At 45.1% G+C, this 21,493-nt stretch overlaps 1 protein-coding gene across 1 annotated transcript in view; it reads left to right on the top strand.

Moving 5' to 3' along the window:
* The window catches only part of LOC128690675 (insulin-like peptide receptor), a 646,235-nt gene that overhangs the window by 480,395 nt on the left and 144,347 nt on the right, over positions 1-21,493 (top strand). The window lies entirely within an intron of this gene.

The raw sequence follows: 21,493 nt of genomic DNA, 5'->3' as shown, positions 1-21,493 counted from the left end.
CTGAGGAGGCAGTGCAGACCACTGAGACGTGACAGGCAGGACTGGGGAGGCAGTGCGGACCACTGAGACGTGACAGGTAGGACTGGGGAGGCAGTGCAGACAACTGACACGTGACAGGCAGGACTGGGGAGGCAGTGCAGACCACTGAGACGTGACAGGTAGGACTGGGGAGGCAGTGCAGACCACTGAGACGTGACAGGTAGGACTGGGGAGACAGTGCAGACCACTGAGACGTGACAGGTAGGACTGGGGAGGCAGTGCAGACCACTAAGACGTAACAGGCAGGACTGGGGAGGCACTGCAGACCACTGAGACGTAATAGGCAGGACTGGGGAGGCAGTACAGACCACTGAGACGTGACAGGTAGGACTGGGGAGACAGTGCAGACACTGAGACGTGACAAGTAGGACTGGGGAGACAGTGCAGACACTGAGACGTGACAAGTAGGACTGGGGAGGCAGTGCAGACCACTGAGACGTGACAGGCAGGACTGGGGAGGCAGTGCAGGACCACTGAGACGTGACAGGCAGGACTGGGGAGGCAGTGCAGACCACTGAGACGTGACAGGTAGGACTTGGGAGGCAATGCAGGACCACTGAGACGTGACAGACAGGACTGGGGAGGCAGTGCAGACCACTGAGACGTGACAGGCAAGACTGGGGAGGCAGTGCAGACCACTGAGACGTGACAGGTAGGACTGGGGAGGCAGTGCAGACCACAGAGACGTGACAGGTAGGACTGGGGAGGCAGTGCAGGACCACTGAGACGTGACAGGCAGGACTGGGGAGGCAGCGCAGACCACGGAGACGAGACAGACAGGACTCGGGAGGCAGTGCAGGACCACTGAGACATGACAGACAAGACTCGGGAGGCAGTGCAGACCACTGAGACGTGACAGGCAGGACTGGGGAGGCAGTGCAGACCACTGAGACGTGACAGGCAGGACTGGGGAGGCATTGCAGGACTGTTACAAAAAACGCCATTCTAAAAGCTTAGAGATCTCCAGTGAATACTAGAAAGGACTGCCCTTCTAGCATCCAGCCTGTTACTGGGTTTTCGTAACAATTAGTCAGTATTCTTGTCCAATTATCCATTAAAATTCAGTATGATTCAATAGTGCTTCAGGATTACAACTGGTAGGCTACTAACTAGAGAAATTAAAATTTAATAAATTTATTAGTCATTAAGTTGTCTAGGCGTATATCAAATTAAATTATTCACAGTAATTAAAATAATATCACTTCTCTCGTTTACAGTATTATTGTGCTGAAAGCACAAATCACATTTATAATTATTAAGTACCGTCTGGTACATTAACATTTAATAAGATATTACAAATATGTACAAGTAATTTTGTGTGTATGTGCGTAAGTGCTCTAAGTAGTTCGCTATGTCTCATGACTCGACTAGACTTAAACAAGTGACTGACAAAGTCCTCAAATAAACTAACTTCTTTACCAACTGGCAGTCAGAATAGTTTGCTTGAACAATAAAAAGACTGATAAGCCGAACAACAATATAACAAGCAACTGCGACACAAAATCAGGAACAAGGAGATAATATAACGACAGCTAGTAGGGACCATCAGCAGATCCTCCACAAAAGTCACAAAACTCCCATAATACTGAATCTAAGTTCAGCATAAGAAAATCCCCGACTGTGATAATTCACAGATACCAGTACAAATTAGGTCAGAAACTACAGCTCAGGACCTGAGTTGCTCAGTGTCTATGCGACACACAACCTCAGTACAACGTCGAAAAACACTAAGTCTATACAATGTTCTGTGAACAGTCTCCAGAACTAACAATAATGAGACAAGAGACGATCTTCCAACAAGAGCCAATAAGGTACACTTAGGCTCTTCTTGTCAAGAATACGTCCAACCACCAAGTGAGTCTAGACCAGACTGAATACTTCAGGCGAGGTGAGGACACCCCCCTCGATCACGTGATAGCACTGTGGGTCGCTGCAGCTCAGAAACAGAAGCCAGCAGTCTAGCGAGCCACAAGCGATAATTACAGTAGTTAGACAATCAAGACTTGAACTGAGCACATATGTTACATCCTACCTAACCAAAGGAAGCTAAGTCAAATAACAAATCCTGGAGTTTACCTGGAGAGAGTTTCGGGGGTCAACGCCCCCGCGGCCTGGTCTGTGACCAGGCCTCCTGGTGGATCAGCGCCTGATCAACCAGGCTGTTGCTGCTGGCTGCACGCAAACCAACGTACGAGCCACAGCCCGGCTGATCAGGAACTGACTTTAGGTGCTTGTCCAGTGCCAGCTTGAAGACTGCCAGGGGTCTGTTGGTAATCCCCCTTATGTGTGCTGGGAGGCAGTTGAACAGTCTCAGGCCCCTGACACTTATTGTATGGTCTCTTAACGTGCTAGTGACACCCCTGCTTTTCATTGGGGGGATGGTGCATCGTCTGCCAAGTCTTTTGCTTTCGTAGTGAGTGATTTTCGTGTGCAAGTTCGGTACTAGTCCCTCTAGGATTTTCCAGGTGTATATAATCATGTATCTCTCCCTCCTGCGTTCCAGGGAATACAGGTTTAGAAACCTCAAGCGCTCCCAGTAATTGAGGTGTTTTATCTCCGTTATGCGCGCCGTGAAAGTTCTCTGTACATTTTCTAGGTCGGCAATTTCACCTGCCTTGAAAGGTGCTGTTAGAGTGCAGCAATATTCCAGCCTAGATAGAACAAGTGACCTGAAGAGTGTCATCATGGGCTTGGCCTCCCTAGTTTTGAAGGTTCTCATTATCCATCCTGTCATTTTTCTAGCAGATGCGATTGATACAATGTTATGGTCCTTGAAGGTGAGATCCTCCGACATAATCACTCCCAGGTCTTTGACGTTGGTGTTTCGCTCTATTTTGTGGCCAGAATTTGTTTTGTACTCTGATGAAGATTTAATTTCCTCATGTTTACCATATCTGAGTAATTTAAATTTCTCATCGTTGAACTTCATATTGTTTTCTGCAGCCCACTGAAAGATTTGGTTGATGTCCGCCTGGAGCCTTGCAGTGTCTGCAATGGAAGACACTGTCATGCAGATTCGGGTGTCATCTGCAAAGGAAGACACGGTGCTGTGGCTGACATCCTTGTCTATGTCGGATATGAGGATGAGGAACAAGATGGGAGCTAGTACTGTGCCTTGTGGAACAGAGCTTTTCACCGTAGCAGCCTCGGACTTTACTCTGTTGACGACTACTCTCTGTGTTCTGTTAGTGAGGAAATTATAGATCCATCGACCGACTTTTCCTGTTATTCCTTTAGCGCGCATTTTGTGCGCTATTACGCCATGGTCACACTTGTCGAAGTCTTTTGCAAAGTCTGTATATATTACATCTGCATTCCTTTTGTCTTCCAGTGCATTTAGGACCTTGTCGTAGTGATCCAGTAGTTGAGACAGACAGGAGCGACCTGTTCTAAACCCATGTTGCCCTGGGTTGTGTAACTGATGGGTTTCTAGATGGGTGGTGATCTTGCTTCTTAGGACCCTTTCAAAGATTTTTATGATATGGGATGTTAGTGCTATTGGTCTGTAGTTCTTTGCTGTTGCTTTACTGCCCCCTTTGTGGAGTGGGGCTATGTCTGTTGTTTTTAGTAACTGAGGGACGACCTCCGTGTCCATGCTCCCTCTCCATAGGATGGAAAAGGCTCGTGATAGGGGCTTCTTGCAGTTCTTGATGAACACAGAGTTCCATGAGTCTGGCCCTGGGGCAGAGTGCATGGCCATGTCATTTATCGCCTGTTCGAAGTCATTTGGCGTCAGGATAACATCGGATAGGCTTGTGTTAATCAAATTTTGTGGCTCTCTCATAAAAAATTAATTTTGATCTTCGACTCTCAGTCTGGTTAGCGGCTTGCTAAAAACTGAGTCATATTGGGACTTGAGTAGCTCACTCATTTCCTTGCTGTCATCTGTGTAGGACCCATCTTGTTTAAGTAGGGGCCCAATACTGGACGTTGTTCTCGATTTTGATTTGGCATAGGAGAAGAAATACTTTGGGTTTCTTTCGATTTCATTTATGGCTTTTAGTTCTTCCCGCGATTCCTGACTCCTAAAGGATTCTTTTAGCTTAAGTTCGATGCTTGCTATTTCTCTGACCAGTGTCTCCCTGCGCATTTCAGATATATTGACCTCTTTTAGCCGCTCTGTTATTCTTTTCCGTCGCCTGTAAAGGGAGCGCCTGTCTCTTTCTATTTTACATCTACTCCTCCTTTTTCTTAGAGGAATAAGCCTTGTGCATACATCGAGTGCCACCGAGTTAATCTGTTCTAGGCATAAGTTTGGGTCTGTGTTGCTTAGTATATCTTCCCAGCTTATATCGGTTAGGACTTGGTTTACTTGGTCCCACTTTATGTTTTTGTTATTGAAGTTGAATTTGGTGAATGCTCCCTCATGACTAGTCTCATTTTGTCGGTCTGGGGCTCCATGCATACATGTCTGAACCTCAATTATGTTGTGATCTGAGTATATTGTTTTTGATATGGTGACATTTCTTATCAGATCATCATTGTTAGTGAAGATGAGGTCTAGTGTATTCTCCAGTCTTGTAGGCTCTATTATTTGCTGGTTTAAATTGAATTTTGTGCAGAGATTTAAAAGCTCGTGTGAGTGTGAGTTTTCATCAGAGCTGCCTCCTGGTGTTATTTCTGCAACAATATTATTTGCTATATTCCTCCATTTTAGGTGCCTTAAGTTGAAATCCCCCAGGAGCAAGATGTTGGGTGCAGGAGCTGGAAGATTTTCCAGACAGTGGTCAATTTTTAACAGCTGTTCCTGGAATTGCTGGGATGTTGCATCCGGAGGCTTGTAGACTACCACAATGACTAGGTTTTGGTTCTCGACCTTTACTGCTAAAACTTCCACTACGTCATTTGAGGCATTAAGCAGTTCTGTGCAAACAAGTGACTCTGCAATGTACAGGCCAACCCCCCCCTTTTGCCTGTTCACTCTGTCACATCTGCATAGGTTGTAACCTGGGATCCATACTTCGTTGTCCAAGTGATCCTTTATGTGGGTCTCAGTGAAAGCCGCGAACATTGCCTTTGCCTCTGCAAGCAGTCCACGGATGAAAGGTATTTTGTTGTTTGTAGCTGGCTTTAGACCCTGTATATTTGCAAAGAAGAATGTTATCGGACTGGTGGTATTGTTGGTACTGGGGGGGGATTTTTTTTCCGGCATTAGTATCTGTATCTGTTGGTTTGGAGTGGAGGCCATCGACTGTGGTTCCACTCCAGGAATGACTGGATTTGGTGTACGATTTCTGCCATTTCCTGCCAGTTTTTTTTCCTTCCTGGCACTAAAAAACCTCTCCCTCTTGAGTGGCTGTGGCTACCCAGGTTTTCCCCTGGCCTGGATGTTTTGTATCTTTTTGTCCCCTTTAGATGGTATGCCTGGCAATTTAAGTTATAGCACAGTCTTTCCTGTACTGAAGAGGTACACATTTCAGGGTGAAAAAGCTTACAGGAAGGGAGTTTGCATTTTCCTGTTTTCATATGGGCATGGCATTTTCTAGGGTGGTCATAGTTGCATGTCCCATCTGTTTTTCCAGATTTCCCATGCCAGCAGATACCAAGTGCATAGTATGTGCACAGGCTTGGTTTCCGCTTGCCTTGGGTTTCTGTGACTGTATTCCCTGTTGGTGCATGTTTCCCTGTCTTACTTCTATCCTCCCTAGCACCAACAATGGAGCTCCCACCAGTTGTTTTTGGTAATTTATCTTCACTATTGCTATTGGAGTCCTCTTGTTTGCTATTTCCTGCGGTATTTCTAGTTTGCAATATTGGTTTTATCTTATCTTTGACTACACTTGTTTCCCTACTATGGCTCCTGTCCCCTATGAGGTCATTTATATGTATTCCTTCCTGCGTATAATTCCCGACTCCCTGGACAATATCTCCAGCTTCACCATTTCTGTCTCCCAGGACAGTATCTCCAGCTTCACCATTTCTGTCTCCCAGGACAGCACCTCCAGCTTCACCATTACTGTCTCCCAGGACAGTATCTCCAGCTTCACCATTTCTGTCTCCCAGGACAGCACCTCCAGCTTCACCATTTCTGTCTCCCAGGACAGTATCTCCAGCTTCACCATTTCTGTCTCCCAGGACAGCACCTCCAGCTTCACCATTACTGTCTCCCAGGACACCTCCAGCTTCACCATTACTGTCTCCCAGGACAGCACCTCCAGCTTCACCATTACTGTCTCCCAGGACAGCACCTCCAGCTTCACCATTACTGTCTCCCAGGACAGCACTATCAGCCCCACATTTACTGACTACCAGGACATCACCTCCAGCCTTACAGTTTATGACTACATGGCCAGTATCAAGGGCAGTACCATTCAGCCCAGACATTTTATGTTCCCATCTGTTGTAGAAAGCTTCCAGGTTTTCTATGAAAGCAGCTTTGATGTTGTCCTCTTTTAATACCCTTGTGATTTTAGTCCACAGTTTTTCCTCATTTGAGCATACCCAAAAACACTTCTCTGTTTTAATACTGCTTGTAGCTAGTTCTGGGATATCTGCACAAGGGGCGTGACACCAATTTCCACAAAAATGACAATTTATCCATGTGGAAGCCCGTTTGTTTGACTGACCACAGACTACACAGGGCTTCATAATGATTTGAATGGTTGATTTACTGCAATTCTACTAGCAACCTCTTGAAAATTCTATTAATAACCTTAAATGAAGCTCTAGCTATTTGTATTTCTGTTTCTAACTCTTTTTGTATATTGGACAGCTTACCGTCACGTTCCTGATTTTTAATGTTTGTGTTTATAGGGCGCCTACAACCCCATCCGTTTACAGTCTGCTTTATTGTCCAACGAAACTGTTTGAAACCAGTCCCGGGTTCGGACCAGTCAAGGGTTCGGACCAGGCAAGGGTTCGGGCCAGTCGATCTGCTCTGATCAGTGGGTCACTTATTTAAAACATACTGGTCGGTGATTTGAGCTAACACATGAAGGATCTACTGGAAATTATCTACCCGAGTAATATGTGATTTGACTGATACAAAAGTATAACTTGCGTGTTGAAGAGCCGGTGATATCTGGCAGCTCCTACAATGACGAACGGTCACCTCCTTGTTTATCAATCGCTGTATCTGGCTTTTCTCTTTTTTTTTTTTTTTTTTTTCTTTTTTCCGTCTCCACCACAATAAATGCTATATTATCACTATAGTTGACTGGTGCAAATTTTGGAGGAAGGACGCTTTTTCTGTAGTAATAATTGCTTCTCGTTGTGTATATTGCGACTGCTGGTAACTACAGGTTATATGAAATTCACAGTAACGTCTCGTATTTCAAGAAAAAGAAACTAATGAAAGTCACTCCACTCCACTAAGTACCATTATAATACTGGTTAGTTGCTACTACAACACTGTATTCTGCTAATCACTGGTATCACTAGATTATATGCGAGTACACTGGCAAGCCAGGAAGATTATTAAAAAACAGCTGACCTGTGGTAAGTTCTGGCGACTTCTGGCACCTGCCTCTATAGGCTTATCACTTCATTTACAAATTCACCTGTTTTCAAATGACACTTTAGCCTTTATCATCAATATACTAGGGAGCCACTGTAGTATACACTATACACTATGTATACTCAATGTTATCAGGGAGACTTTCTTTCCTCTGACATGAAAAGTTCAATTATTATTTTTTTTTCCACACGGGACAGGCCTATGATTCCCCTCTGGCAGTAAACTCTGCTAGTGCACACTAATTCTCCTTTTTTGACTCAGTATATAATGTTTTCCGCCCAAGATTTGTTCCAGGCGCTAGAGGGATGTATCGTATAGGATTGATGACACAAATTAAAGTTCTAGCACGTAAGAGCGACCGTGAAAACACGAAAAACCCGGAGCACAACGAGGCACGCTAGTGCCTGTTAGTATCCCAGCTGAGATTGAACTTTGTATAGAAAGGGGTTTAGTTATAGGTAATATGTATTTTAAGAAAATGAGGATAAATAAGTATACAAGATAAGATGTAGGGTGTAATGGCAGTAAATAAAAAAAAAGGCACAATACCGTGACTCGAACAATACACAAATAACCCACACATAGAAGAGAGGAGCTTACGACGACGTTTCGGTCCGACCTGGACCATTTACAAAGTCACACTGTAATGACAGTAGTTTGTTGGACTATGTATTGGTAGATAAAAGACTGTTGAGTAGACTTCAGGATGTACATGTCTATAGAGGGGCCACAGATATATCAGATCACTTTTTAGTTGTAGCTACACTGAGAATAAAAGGTAGATGGGATACAAGGAAAATAGAAGCAGCAAGTAAGAGAGACGCGAAGGTTTACAAACTAAAAGAAAAGGCAGTTACTACTGGAGTTTACCTGGAGAGAGTTCCGGGGGTCAACGCCCCCGCGGCCCGGTCTGTGACCAGGCCTACTGGTGGATCAGAGCTTGATCAACCAGGCTGTTACTGCTGGCTGCACGCAAACCAACGTGCGAGCCACAGCCCGGCTGATCAGGAACCGACTTTAGGTGCTTGTCCAGTGCCAGCTTGAAGACTGCCAGGGGTCTGTTGGTAATCCCCCTTATGTATGCTGGGAGGCAGTTGAACAGTCTCGGACCCCTGACACTTATTGTATGGTCTCTTAACGTGCTAGTGACACCCCTGCTTTTCATTGGGGGGATGTTGCATCGTCTGCCAAGTCTTTTGCTTTCGTATTGAGTGATTTTCGTGTGCAAGTTCGGTACTAGTCCCTCTAGGATTTTCCAGGTGTATATAATCATGTATCTCTCCCGCCTGCGTTCCAGGGAATACAGGTTTAGGAACCTCAAGCGCTCCCAGTAATTGAGGTGTTTTATCTCCGTTATGCGCACCGTGAAGGTTCTCTGTACATTTTCTAGGTCAGCAATTTCACCTGCCTTGAAAGGTGCTGTTAGTGTGCAGCAATATTCCAGCCTAGATAAAACAAGTGACCTGAAGAGTGTCATCATGGGCTTGGCATCCCTAGTTTTGAAGGTTCTCATTATCCATCCTGTCATTTTTCTAGCAGATGCGATTGATACAATGTTATGGTCCTTGAAGGTGAGATCCTCCGATATGATCACTCCCAGGTCTTTGACGTTGGTGTTTCGCTCTATTTTGTGGCCAGAATTTGTTTTGTACTCTGATGAAGATTTAATTTCCTCGTGTTTACCATATCTGAGTAATTGAAATTTCTCATCGTTGAACTTCACATTGTTTTCTGCAGCCCACTGAAAGATTTGGTTGATGTCCGCCTGGAGCCTTGCAGTGTCTGCAATGGAAGACACTGTCATGCAGATTCGGGTGTCATCTGCAAAGGAAGACACGGTGCTGTGGCTGACATCCTTGTCTATGTCAGATATGAGGATGAGGAACAAGATGGGAGCGAGTACTGTGCCTTGTGGAACAGAACTTTTCACCGTAGCTGCCTCGGACTTTACTCTGTTGACTACTACTCTCTGTGTTCTGTTAGTCAGGAAATTCCATCGACCGACTTTTCCTGTTATTCCTTTAGCACGCATTTTGTGCGCTATTACGCCATGGTCACACTTGTCGAAGGCTTTTGCCACTACTACTACTACTACTACTACTACTACTACTACCACTAGTATTGCACCTCACTCTGAGCCTATATATACCCTCTGTGTCCATGTACTGTTTGCAACGGCTTGACAAAGCTCCTGGAGAGCGAAACGTTGCCACAATAAAATATCACATTAGTTGCACTTGTGTCCTTTTACTTTACAAGATATAAACAACTATTGGAGGATAGACGGGCTAGTGAGAGTACATGTATAGGTAATGGGGTCAAAGATGTATGGGGTAGGTTTAAGAATGTAGTGTTAAAGTTTGTGGTTACAGGAAAGTGGGCGTGGGAGGGAAGAGGAGCGATTGGTGGAATAATGATGTAAAGAGAATAGTAAGGGAGAAAATGTTAGCATATGAGAGGTTTTTACAAAATAGAAGTGATGCAAGGAGGGAAGAGTGTATGAAGAGAATAAGAGAGGTTAAGAGAGTGGTGAAGCAATGTAAAAAGAGAGCAAGTGAGAGAGTGGGTGAGATGTTATCAACAAATTTTGTTGAAAATAAGTAAAAGTTTTGGAGTGAGATTAATAAGTTGAGGAATCCTAGGGAACAAATGAATTTGTCAGTTAAAAATAGGAGAGGAGAGTTATTAAATGGAGAATTAAGGGCATCGGGAAGATGGAAGGAATATTTTGAGGAATTGTTAAATGTTGATGAAGATAGGGAAGCTGTGATTTTGTGTATAGGGCAAGGAGGAATAACATCTTGTAGGAGTGAGGAAGAGTCAGTTGTGAGTGTGGGGGAAGTTCGTGAGGCAGTGGGTAGAATGAAAGGGGGGTAAGGCAGCTGGGATTGATGGGATAAAGATAGAAATGTTAAAAGCAGGTGGGGATATAGTTTTGGAATGGTTGGTGCTTTTATTTAATAAATGTATGGAAAAGGGTAAGGTAACTAGGGATTGGTAGAGAACACGCATTGTTCCTTTGTATAAAGGCAAAGGGGACAAGAGAGAGTGGAAAAATTATAGGGGAATAAGTCTGTTGAGTATACCTGGTAAAGTGTATGGTAGCCATTATTGAAAGAATTAAGAGTAAGACGGAGAGTAGGATAGCAGATGAACAAGGAGGTTTTAAGAAAGGTAGGGGGTGTGTAGAGTAATTGTTTACAGTAAAGCATATAGGTGAACAGTATTTAGATAAGGGTAAAGAGGTTTTTGTGGCAATTATGGATTTGGAAAAGGAGTATGGCAGGGTGGATAGGGGGGCAATGTGGCAGATGTTGCAGGTGTATGGAGTAGGAGGTAGGTTACTGAAAGCAGTGAAGAGTTTTTAGGAGGATGTGAGGTTCAGGTTAGAGTTTGTAGGAAAGGGGGAGATTATTTCCCAGTAAACGTAGGCCTTAGACAAGGATGTGTGATGTCACCGTGGTTGTTCAATATATTTATAGATGGGGTTGTAAAAGAAGTGAATGCGAGGATCTCGGCGAGAGGCGTGGAGTTAAAAGATAAAGAAATTAACACAAAGTGGGAATTGTCACAGTTGCTCTTTGTTGATGACACTGTGCTTCTGGGAGATTCTGAAGAGAAGTTCTAGAGGTTGATGAATGAATTTGGTATGGTATGCAAAAGAAGAAAATTAAAAGTGAATATAGGAATGAGTAAGGTGACGTGGATAACAAAAAGATTAGGCAGTGAAAGATTGGATATCAGATTAGAGGGAGAGATTATGGAGGAAGTGAATGTATTCAGATATTTAGGAGTGGACGTGTCAGCAGATGGGTCTATGAAGGATGAAGTGGATCATAGAATTGATGAGGGGAAAAGGGTGAGCGGTGCACTTAGAAGTCTGTGGAAACAAAGAACTTTGTCCGTGGAAGCAAAGAGGGGAAAGTATGAGAGTATAGTTGTACCAACACTCTTGTATGGGTGTGAAACATGGGTGGTGAATGTTGCAATGAAGAGAAGGCTGGAGGCAGTGGAGATGTCATGTCTGAGGGCAATGTGTGGTGTGAATATAATGCAGAGAATCCATAGTTTGGAAATTAGAAGGAGGTGCGGGATTACCAAAACTATTATCCAGAGGGCTAAGAAAGGGTTGCTGAAGTGGTTCAGACATGTAGAGAGAATGGAACGAAACGGAATGACTTCGTGAGTGTATAAATCTGTAGTGGAGGAAAGGAGGGGTAGGGGTCGGTCGAGGAAAGGTTGGAGGGAGGGGGTAAAGGAGGTTTTGTGTGTGAGGGGCTTGGACTTCCAGCAAGCATGCGTGAGCGTATTTAACAGGAGTAAATGGAGACAAATGGTTTTTAATACTTGACGTGCTGTTGGAGTGTGAGCAAAGTAACATTTATGAAGGGATTCATGGAAACCGGCAGGCCGGACTTGAATCCTGGAGATGAAAAGTACAGTGTCTGCACTCTGAAGGAGGGGTGTTAATGTTGCAGTTTTAAAACTCTAGCATAAAGCGCCCCTCTGGCAAGACAGTGATGGAGTGAATGAAGATGAAAGTTTTTCATTTTCAGACCACCCTGACTTAGTGGGAATCAGCCTATGTTTACCTGGAGTTTACCTGGAGAGAGTTCCAGGGGTCAACGCCCCCGCGGCCCGGTCTGTGACCAGGCCTACTGGTGGATCAGAGCTTGATCAACCAGGCTGTTACTGCTGGCTGCACGCAAACCAACGTACGAGCCTCAGCCCGGCTGATCAGGAACCGACTTTAGGTGCTTGTCCAGTGCCAGCTTGAAGACTGCCAGGGGTCTGTTGGTAATCCCCCTTATGTATGCTGGGAGGCAGTTGAACAGTCTCGGACCCCTGACACTTATTGTATGGTCTCTTAACGTGCTAGTGACACCCCTGCTTTTCATTGGGGGGATGTTGCATCGTCTGCCAAGTCTTTTGCTTTCGTAGTGAGTGATTTTCGTGTGCAAGTTCGGTACTACTCCCTCTAGGATTTTCCAGGTGTATATAATCATGTATCTCTCCCGCCTGCGTTCCAGGGAATACAGGTTCAGGAACCTCAAGCGCTCCCAGTAATTGAGGTGTTTTATCTCCGTTATGCTCGCCGTGAAGGTTCTCTGCACATTTTCTAGGTCAGCAATTTCACCTGCCTTGAAAGGTGATGTTAGTGTGCAGCAATATTCCAGCCTAGATAGAACAAGTGACCTGAAGAGTGTCATCATGGGCTTGGCATCCCTCGTTTTGAAGGTTCTCATTATCCATCCTGTCATTTTTCTAGCAGATGCAATCGATACAATGTTATGGTCCTTGAAGGTGAGATCCTCCGACATGATCACTCCCAGGTCTTTGACGTTGGTGTTTCGCTCTATTTTGTGGCCAGAATTTGTTTTGTACTCTGATGAAGATTTAATTTCCTCGTGTTTACCATATCTGAGTAATTGAAATTTCTCATCGTTGAACTTCATATTGTTTTCTGCAGCCCACTGAAAGATTTGGTTGATGTCAGCCTGGAGCCTTGCAGTGTCTGCAATGGAAGACACTGTCATGCAGATTCGGGTGTCATCTGCAAAGGAAGACACGGTGCTGTGGCTGACATCCTTGTCTATGTCAGATATGAGGATGAGGAACAAGATGGGAGCGAGTACTGTGCCTTGTGGAACAGAGCTTTTCACCGTGCCTGCCTCGGACTTTACTCTGTTGACTACTACTCTCTGTGTTCTGTTAGTGAGGAAATTATAGATCCATCGACCGACTTTTCCTGTTATTCCTTTAGCACGCATTTTGTGCGCTATTACGCCATGGTCAAACTTGTCGAAGGCTTTTGCAAAGTCTGTATATATTACATCTGCATTCTTTTTGTCTTCTAGTGCATCTAGGACCTTGTGGTAGTGATCCAATAGTTGAGACAGACAGAAGCGACCTGTTCTAAACCCATGTTGCCCTGGGTTGTGTAATTGATGGGTTTCTAGATGGGTGGTGATCTTGCTTCTTAGGACCCTTTCAAAGATTTATATGATATGGGATGTTAGTGCTATCGGTCTGTAGTTCTTTGCTGTTGCTTTACTGCCCCCTTTGTGGAGTGGGGCTATGTCTGTTGTTTTTAGTAACTGAGGGACGACCCCCGTGTCCATGCTCTCCCTCCATAGGATGGTAAAGGCTCGTGATAGGGGCTTCTTGCAGTTCTTGATGAACACGGAGTTCCATGAGTCTGGCCCTGGGGCAGAGTGCATGGGCATGTCATTTATCGCCTGTTCGAAGTCATTTGGCATCAGGATAACATCAGATAGGCTTGTGTTAACCAAATTCTGTATTAATAAAAATAAAATAAATAAATAAATACAGTTACATAAATTATCATACATAGCAGAATATGTGTAGATTACCTAGGGTAACCCAAAAAAGTCAAAGTGATCGCTAGTCCTTCAATGAGCTGTGGACGCTATTAACTGAGCCACGAGTTATTTTAGTATGTTTATTAAGCAGCCCATACCCATCCTGTGGGCGGTAGTCACCCCATACCCATCCTGTGGGCGGTAGTCACCCTATACCTATCCTGTGGGCGGTAGTCAAAAGATTACAGAGGTACATAATGGGTCCAGGGACTGGGCCCCAAAGTTATGATAGCTGAACTAGTTACAAAGGTAATGAACGAGCTGGGGTTATTACAACATGGTGATACCTTCCTAGAAATACATCTAGTTAACCTACGAACCTTGTTCTGCTTTCTCAGAAATACTACTCACTTGGCAGTTTGTCTGCGCAATATTTCAGCTCATTTTTTTTTTTTTTGCGTGTTCTGCAGATTTCAAAAGCCTCAAAGAAGCCTGTTGCTGTCTCAGTGCACTCACCTATTTGTAGTTGAAGGGGTCGATTCATAGCGCCTGGCCCTGAAGTATGAAATAAGTTTATTCAGGCATACACAAATACAGTTACACGGATTATCATACATAGCAGCATATGCATAAAGAGCCTAGGATACCCCAAAAAAGTCAGAGAGAGTGACTTATTTCCAGTGGGGTCTGGCTCTACAAGTGTTTAGATTTGGAGTTCACCTGACCTATTTGGGAACTTTTTGTCCCAAGTTATATTCTCGACACGAACTCTTGTTCTCTTACCAACTCTCGAAGAGATTTGGGCACAATTTCTACCCCAGTAACCTGAAACCAGGGTTCAATAACCTGGAACAAGGGTTCAATAAGTCACAAGCTTCAGTCACCCTCAAAATCCTCAACAACAATACAACACTTAGACAGTTATTGTATATTTTGATCAATTATTCTCACTATAACAAACTCTGGAGTAACTACCACTCTACTATATTTGCGAGGTAAGTCAGGACCCAGGAATATTATTATTTATTGCCAGAATGTGATAAATGCTGCGTAAATAACTAAAATATTGATCAACTACCAACTTACTGGAGACGAGTTAACTGATCAAACAACTTATGTTGTTAAATAACCTGTAGTTATGACTTACCAGGTACTGATCCAGCTGCCTGGATGACTTAGTGATGTCAGTGACTTACCAGGTGACTGATCCTGCTGCCTGGATGACTTAGTGATGTCAGTGACTTACCAGGTACTGATCCTGCTGCCTGGATGACTTAGTGATGTCAGTGACTTACCAGGTACTGATCCTGCTGCCTGGATGACTTAGTGATGTCAGTGACTTACCAGGTACTGATCCTGCTGCCTGGATGACTTAGTGATGTCAGTGACTTACCAGGTACTGATCCTGCTGCCTAGATGACTTAGTGATGTCAGTGACTTACCAGGTACTGATCCTGCTGCCTGGATGACTTAGTGATGTCAGTGACTTACCAGGTGATTGATCCTACTGCCTGGATGACTTAGTGATGTCAGTGACTTACCAGGTGACTGATCCTGCTGCCTGGATGACTTAGTGATGTCAGTGACTTACCAGGTACTGATCCTGCTGCCTGGATGACTTAGTGATGTCAGTGACTTACCAGGTACTGATCCTGCTGCCTGGATGACTTAGTGATGTCAGTGACTTACCAGGTGAGTGATCCTGCTGCCTGGATGACTTAGTGATGTCAGTGACTTACCAGGTGACTGATCCTGCTGCCTGGATGACTTAGTGATGTCAATGACTTACCAGGTACTGATCCTGCTGCCTGGATGACTTATTGATGTCAGTGACTTACCAGGTACTGATCCTGCTGCCTGGATGACTTAGTGATGTCGGTGACTGATCCTGCTGCCTGGATGACTTAGTGATGTTAGTGTCTTAAAAAGGTACTGATCCTGCTGCCTGGATGACTAGTGATGTCAGTGATTTACTAGGTGACTGATCCTGCTGCCTGGATGACTTAGTGATGTCAGTGACTTACCAGGTGACTGATCCTGCTGCCTGGATAACTTAGTGATGTCTGACTTACCAGGTACTGATCCTGCTGCCTGGATAACTTAGTGATGTCTGACTTACCAGGTACTGATCCTGCTGCCTGGATGACTTAGTGATGTCAGTGACTTACCAGGTGACTGATCCTGCTTCATGGATGACTTATTGATGTCAGTGACTTACCAGGTGACTGATCCTGCTGCCTGGATGACTTAGTGATGTCAGTGACTTACCAGGTGACTGATCCTGCTGCCTGGATGACTTAATGATGTCAGTGATTTACCAGGTACTGATCCTGCTGCCTGGATGACTTATTGATGTCAGTGACTTACCAGGTACTAATCCTGCTGCCTGGATGACTTAGTGATATCAGTGACTTACCAGGTACTGATCCTGCTGCCTGGATGACTTAGTGATGTCAGTGACTTACCAGGTGCTGTTCCTGCTGCCTGGATGACTTAGTGATGTCAGTGACTTACCAGGTGGCTGATCCTGCTGCCTGGAAGACTTAGTGATGTCAGCGACTTACTAGGTACTGATCCTGCTGCCTGGATGACCTAGTGATGTCAGTGACTTACCAGGTGACTGATCCTACTGCCTGGATGACTTAGTGATGTCAGTGACTTATCATCAAGCATTTGATTGATCAATTCTTCTGCGACAGCAACTTGTGAATGAGGCATTCTGTACGCAGGTATATAGATAGGTCTAGTACCAGGTTCAAGTGGAATACGATGGGACAATAAGTTCGTTATACCCATCTTCTCACCTGGTAAGACAGTCAGTGATTCACACAAACAGTTGGTAGTGAGCCATCTACTGGTACACTGGTTACTGGTAACTGGTTGCTAGGAACTGGTACTACTACTGAGACTGCTGCCTGGATGACTTACTGATGTCAGTGACTTACCAGGTGACTGATCCTGCTGCCTGGATGACTTAGTGATGTCAGTGACTTACCAGGTACTGATCCTGCTGCCTGGATGACCTAGTGATGTCAGTGACTTACAAGGTGACTGATCCTACTGCCTGGATGACTTATTGATGTCAGTGACTTACCAGGTGACTGATCCTGCTGCCTGGATGACTTAATGATGTCAGTGACTTACCAGGTACTGATCCTGCTGCCTGGATGACTTAGTGATGTCAGTGACTTACCAGGTACTGATCCTGCTGCCTGGATGACCTAGTGATGTCAGTGACTTACAAGGTGACTGATCCTACTGCCTGGATGACTTAGTGATGTCAGTGACTTACCAGGTGACTGATCCTGCTGCATGGATGACTTATTGATGTCAGTGACTTACCAGGTGACTGATCCTGCTGCCTGGATGACTTAATGATGTCAGTGACTTACCAGGTACTGATCCTGCTGCCTGGATGACTTATTGATGTCAGTGACTTACCAGGTACTGATCCTGCGGCCTGGATGACTTAGTGATATCAGTGACTTACCAGGTACTGATCCTGCTGCCTGGATGACTTAGTGATGTCAGTGACTTACCAAGTGCTGATCCTGCTGCCTGGATGACTTAGTGATGTCAGTGACTTACCAGGTGACTGATCCTGCTGCCTGGATGACTTAGTGATGTCAGTGACTTACTAGGTACTGATCCTGCTGCATGGATGACTTATTGATGTCATTGACTTACCAGGTGAATGATCCTGCTGCCTGGATGACTTAGTGATGTCAGTGACTTACCAGGTGACTGATCCTGCTGCCTGGATGACTTAGTGATGTCAGTGGCTTACCAGGTGACTGATCCTGCTGCCTGGATGACCTAGTGATGTCAGTGACTTACAAGGTGACTGATCCTACTGCCTGGATGACTTAATGATGTCAGTGACTTACCAGGTGACTGATGCTGCTGCATGGATGACTTATTGATGTCAATGACTTACCAGGTGATGGACCTTGCTGCCTGGATGACTTAATGATGTCAGTGACTTACCAGGTACTGATCCTGCTGCCTGGATGACTTATTGATGTCAGTGACTTACCAGGTACTGATCCTGCTGCCTGGATGACTTAGTGATATCAGTGACTTACCAGGTACTGATCCTGCTGCCTGGATGACTTAGTGATGTCAGTGACTTACCAGGTGCTGATCCTGCTGCCTGGATGACATAGTGATGTCAGTGACTTACCAGGTGACTGATCCTGCTGTCTGGATGACTTAGTGATGTCAGTGACTTACTAGGTACTGATCCTGCTGCCTGGATGACCTAGTGATGTCAGTGACTTACCAGGTGACTGATCCTACTGCCTGGATGACTTAGTGATGTCAGTGACTTACCAGGTGACTGATCCTGCTGCATGGATGACTTATTGATGTCAGTGAATTACCAGGTGACTGATCCTGCTGCCTGGATGACTTAGTGATGTCAGTGACTTACCAGGTGACTGATCCTGCTGCCTGGATGACTTAGTGATGTCAGTGACTTACCAGGTACCGATCCTGCTGCCTGGATGACCTAGTGATGTCAGTGACTTACAAGGTGACTGATCCTAATGCCTGGATGACTTAGTGATGTCAGTGATTAACCAGGTGACTGATCCTGCTGCATGGATGACTTATTGATGTCAGTGACTTACCAGGTGACTGCTCCTGCTGCCTGGATGACTTAGTGATGTCAGTGACTTACCAGGTGACTGATCCTGCTGCCTGGATGACTTAATGATGTCAGTGACTTACCAGGTGACGGATCCTGCTGCCTGGATGACTTAATGATGTCAGTGACTTACCAGGTACTGATCCTGCTGCCTGGATGACTTAGTGATGTCAGTGACTCACAAGGTGACTGATCCTGCTGCCTGGATGACTTATCGATGTCTGTGACTTACCAGGTACTGACCCTGCTGCCTGGATGACTTATTGATGCCAGTGACTTACCAGGTGCTGACCCTGCTACCTGGATGACTTATTGATGTGTGACTTACCAGGTGACTGATCCTGCTGCCTGGATTACTTATTGATGTCAGTGACTTACCAGGTACTGATCCTGCTTCTTGGATGACTTATTGATGTCAGTGACTTACCAGGTACTGATCCTGCTGCCTGGATGACTTATTGATGTCAGTGACTTACCAGGTACTGATCCTGCTGCCTGGATGACTTATTGATGTCAGTGACTTACCAGGTGACTGATCCTGCTTCCTGGATGACTTATTGATGTGAGTGACTTACCAGGTGACTGATCCTGCTGCCTGGATTAATTACTGATGTCAGTAACTTACCAGGTGACTGATCCTGCTGCCTGGATGACTTATTGATGTGAGTGACTTACCAGGTACTGATATGGCTGCCTGGATGACTTACTGATGTCATTGACTTACCAAGTACTGATCCTGGTGCCTGGATAATTTATTGATGTTAGTGATTTACCAGGTACTGATCCTGCTGCGTGGATGACTTATTGATGCCAGTTACTTACCAGGTACTGATCCTGCTGCCTGGATGATTTATTGATGTCAGTGACTTACCAGGTACTGATCCTGCTGCCTGGATGACTTATTGATGTCATTGACTTACCAGGTGACTGACCCTGATGCCTGGATGACTTATTGATATCAGTGACTTACCAGGTGACTGATCCTGCTTCCTGGATGACTTATTGATGTGATGACTTATTGATGTCAGTGACTTACCAGGTGAATGATCCTGCTGCCTGGATGACTTATTGATGTCAGTGACTTACCAGGTACTGATCCTGCTGCCTGGATGACTTATTGATGTCAGTGACTTACCAGGTACTGACCCTGCTGCCTGGATGACTTATTGATGTCAGTGACTTACCAGGTACTGACCCTGCTGCCTGGATGACTTATTGATATCAGTGACTTACCAGGTGACTGACCCTGCTGCCTGGATGACTTATTGATGTCAGTGACTTACCAGGTGACTGATCCTGCTTCCTGGATGACTTATTGATGTGAGTGACTTACCAGGTGACTGATCCTGCTGCCTGGATGACTTATTGATGTCAGTGACTTACCAGGTGAATGATCCTGCTGCCTGGATGACTTAATGATGTCAGTGACTTACCAGGTAACTGACCCTCCTGCCTGGATGACTTATTGATGTCAGTGACTTGCCAGGTACTGATCCTGCTGCCTGTATGCCTTATTGATATCAGTGACTTACCAGGTACTGATCCTGCGGCCTGGATGACTTATTGATGTCAGTGACTTACCAGGTACTGATCGTGCTGCCTGGATGACTTACTGATGCCAGTGACTTACCAGGTACTGATCCTGGTGCCTGGATAATTTATTGATGTTAGTGACTTACCAGGTACTGACCCTGCTGCCTGGATGACTTATTGATGTCAGTGACTTACCAGGTACTGATCCTGCTGCCTGAATGACTTATTGATGTCAGTGACTTACCAGGTACTGATCCTGCTGCCTGGATGACTTATTGATATCAGTGACTTACCAGGTGACTGATCCTGCTGTCTGGATGACTTATTGATATCAGTGACTTACCAGGTACTGATCCTGCTGCCTGGATGACTTATTGATGTTAGTGACTTACCAGGTACTGACCCTACTGCCTAGATGACTTACTGATGTCAGTGACTTACCAGGTACTGATCCTGCTGCCCGGATGACTTATTGATGTCAGTGACTTACCAGGTGACTGATCCTGCTTCCTGGATGACTTATTGATGTCACTGACTTAACAGGTACTGATCCTGCTGCCTGGATGACTTATTGATGTTAGTGGCTTACCAGGTGACTGATCCTGCTGCCTGGATGACTTATTGATGTCAGTGGCTTACCAGGTACTGGCCCTGCTGCCTGGATGACTTATTGATGTCAGTGACTTACCAGGTACTGATCCTGCTTCCTGGATGACTTATTGATGTCAGTGATTTACCAGGTACTGATCCTGCTGCCTGGATGATTTATTGATGTCATTGACTTACCAGGTGACTGATCCTGGTGCCTGGATAACTTATTGATGTCAGTGACTTACCAGGTACTGACCCTGCTGCCTGGATGACTTAGTGATGTCAGTGACTTACCAGGTACTGATCCTGCTGGCTGGATGACTTATTGATGTCACTGACTTACCAGGTACTGATCGTGCTGCCTGGATGACTTATTGATGTCAGTGACTTACTAGGTACTGATCTTGCTGCCTGGATGACTTATTGAAGTCAGTGACTTACCAGGTGACTGACCCTTATGCCTGCATGACTTATTGATGTGAGTGATTTACCAGGTGACTGATCCTGCTGCCTGGTTGACTTATTGATGTCAGTGACTTACCAGGTGACTGATCCTGCTGCCTGGATGACTTATTGATGTCAGTGACTTACCAGGTACTGATCGTGCTGCCTTGATGACTTACTGATGTCAGTGACTTACCAGGTACTGATCCTGGTGCCTGGATAATTTATTGATGTTAGTGACTTACCAGGTACTGACCCTGCTGCCTGGATGACTTATTGATGTCAGTGACTTACCAGGTACTGATCCTGCTGCCTGGATGACTTATTGATGTCAGTGACTTACCAGGTACTGATCCTGCTGCCTGGATGACTTATTGATGTCAGTGACTTACCAGGTGACTGATCCTGCTGCCTGGATGACTTATTGCTGTCAGTGACTTACCAGGTGACTGATCCTTC

The sequence above is a fragment of the Cherax quadricarinatus genome, chromosome 24 (assembly GCF_038502225.1).
Source record: "Cherax quadricarinatus isolate ZL_2023a chromosome 24, ASM3850222v1, whole genome shotgun sequence".
In the NCBI taxonomy this organism is placed as follows: domain Eukaryota; kingdom Metazoa; phylum Arthropoda; class Malacostraca; order Decapoda; family Parastacidae; genus Cherax; species Cherax quadricarinatus.
This window is presented reverse-complemented; position numbering and strand designations above follow the sequence as displayed.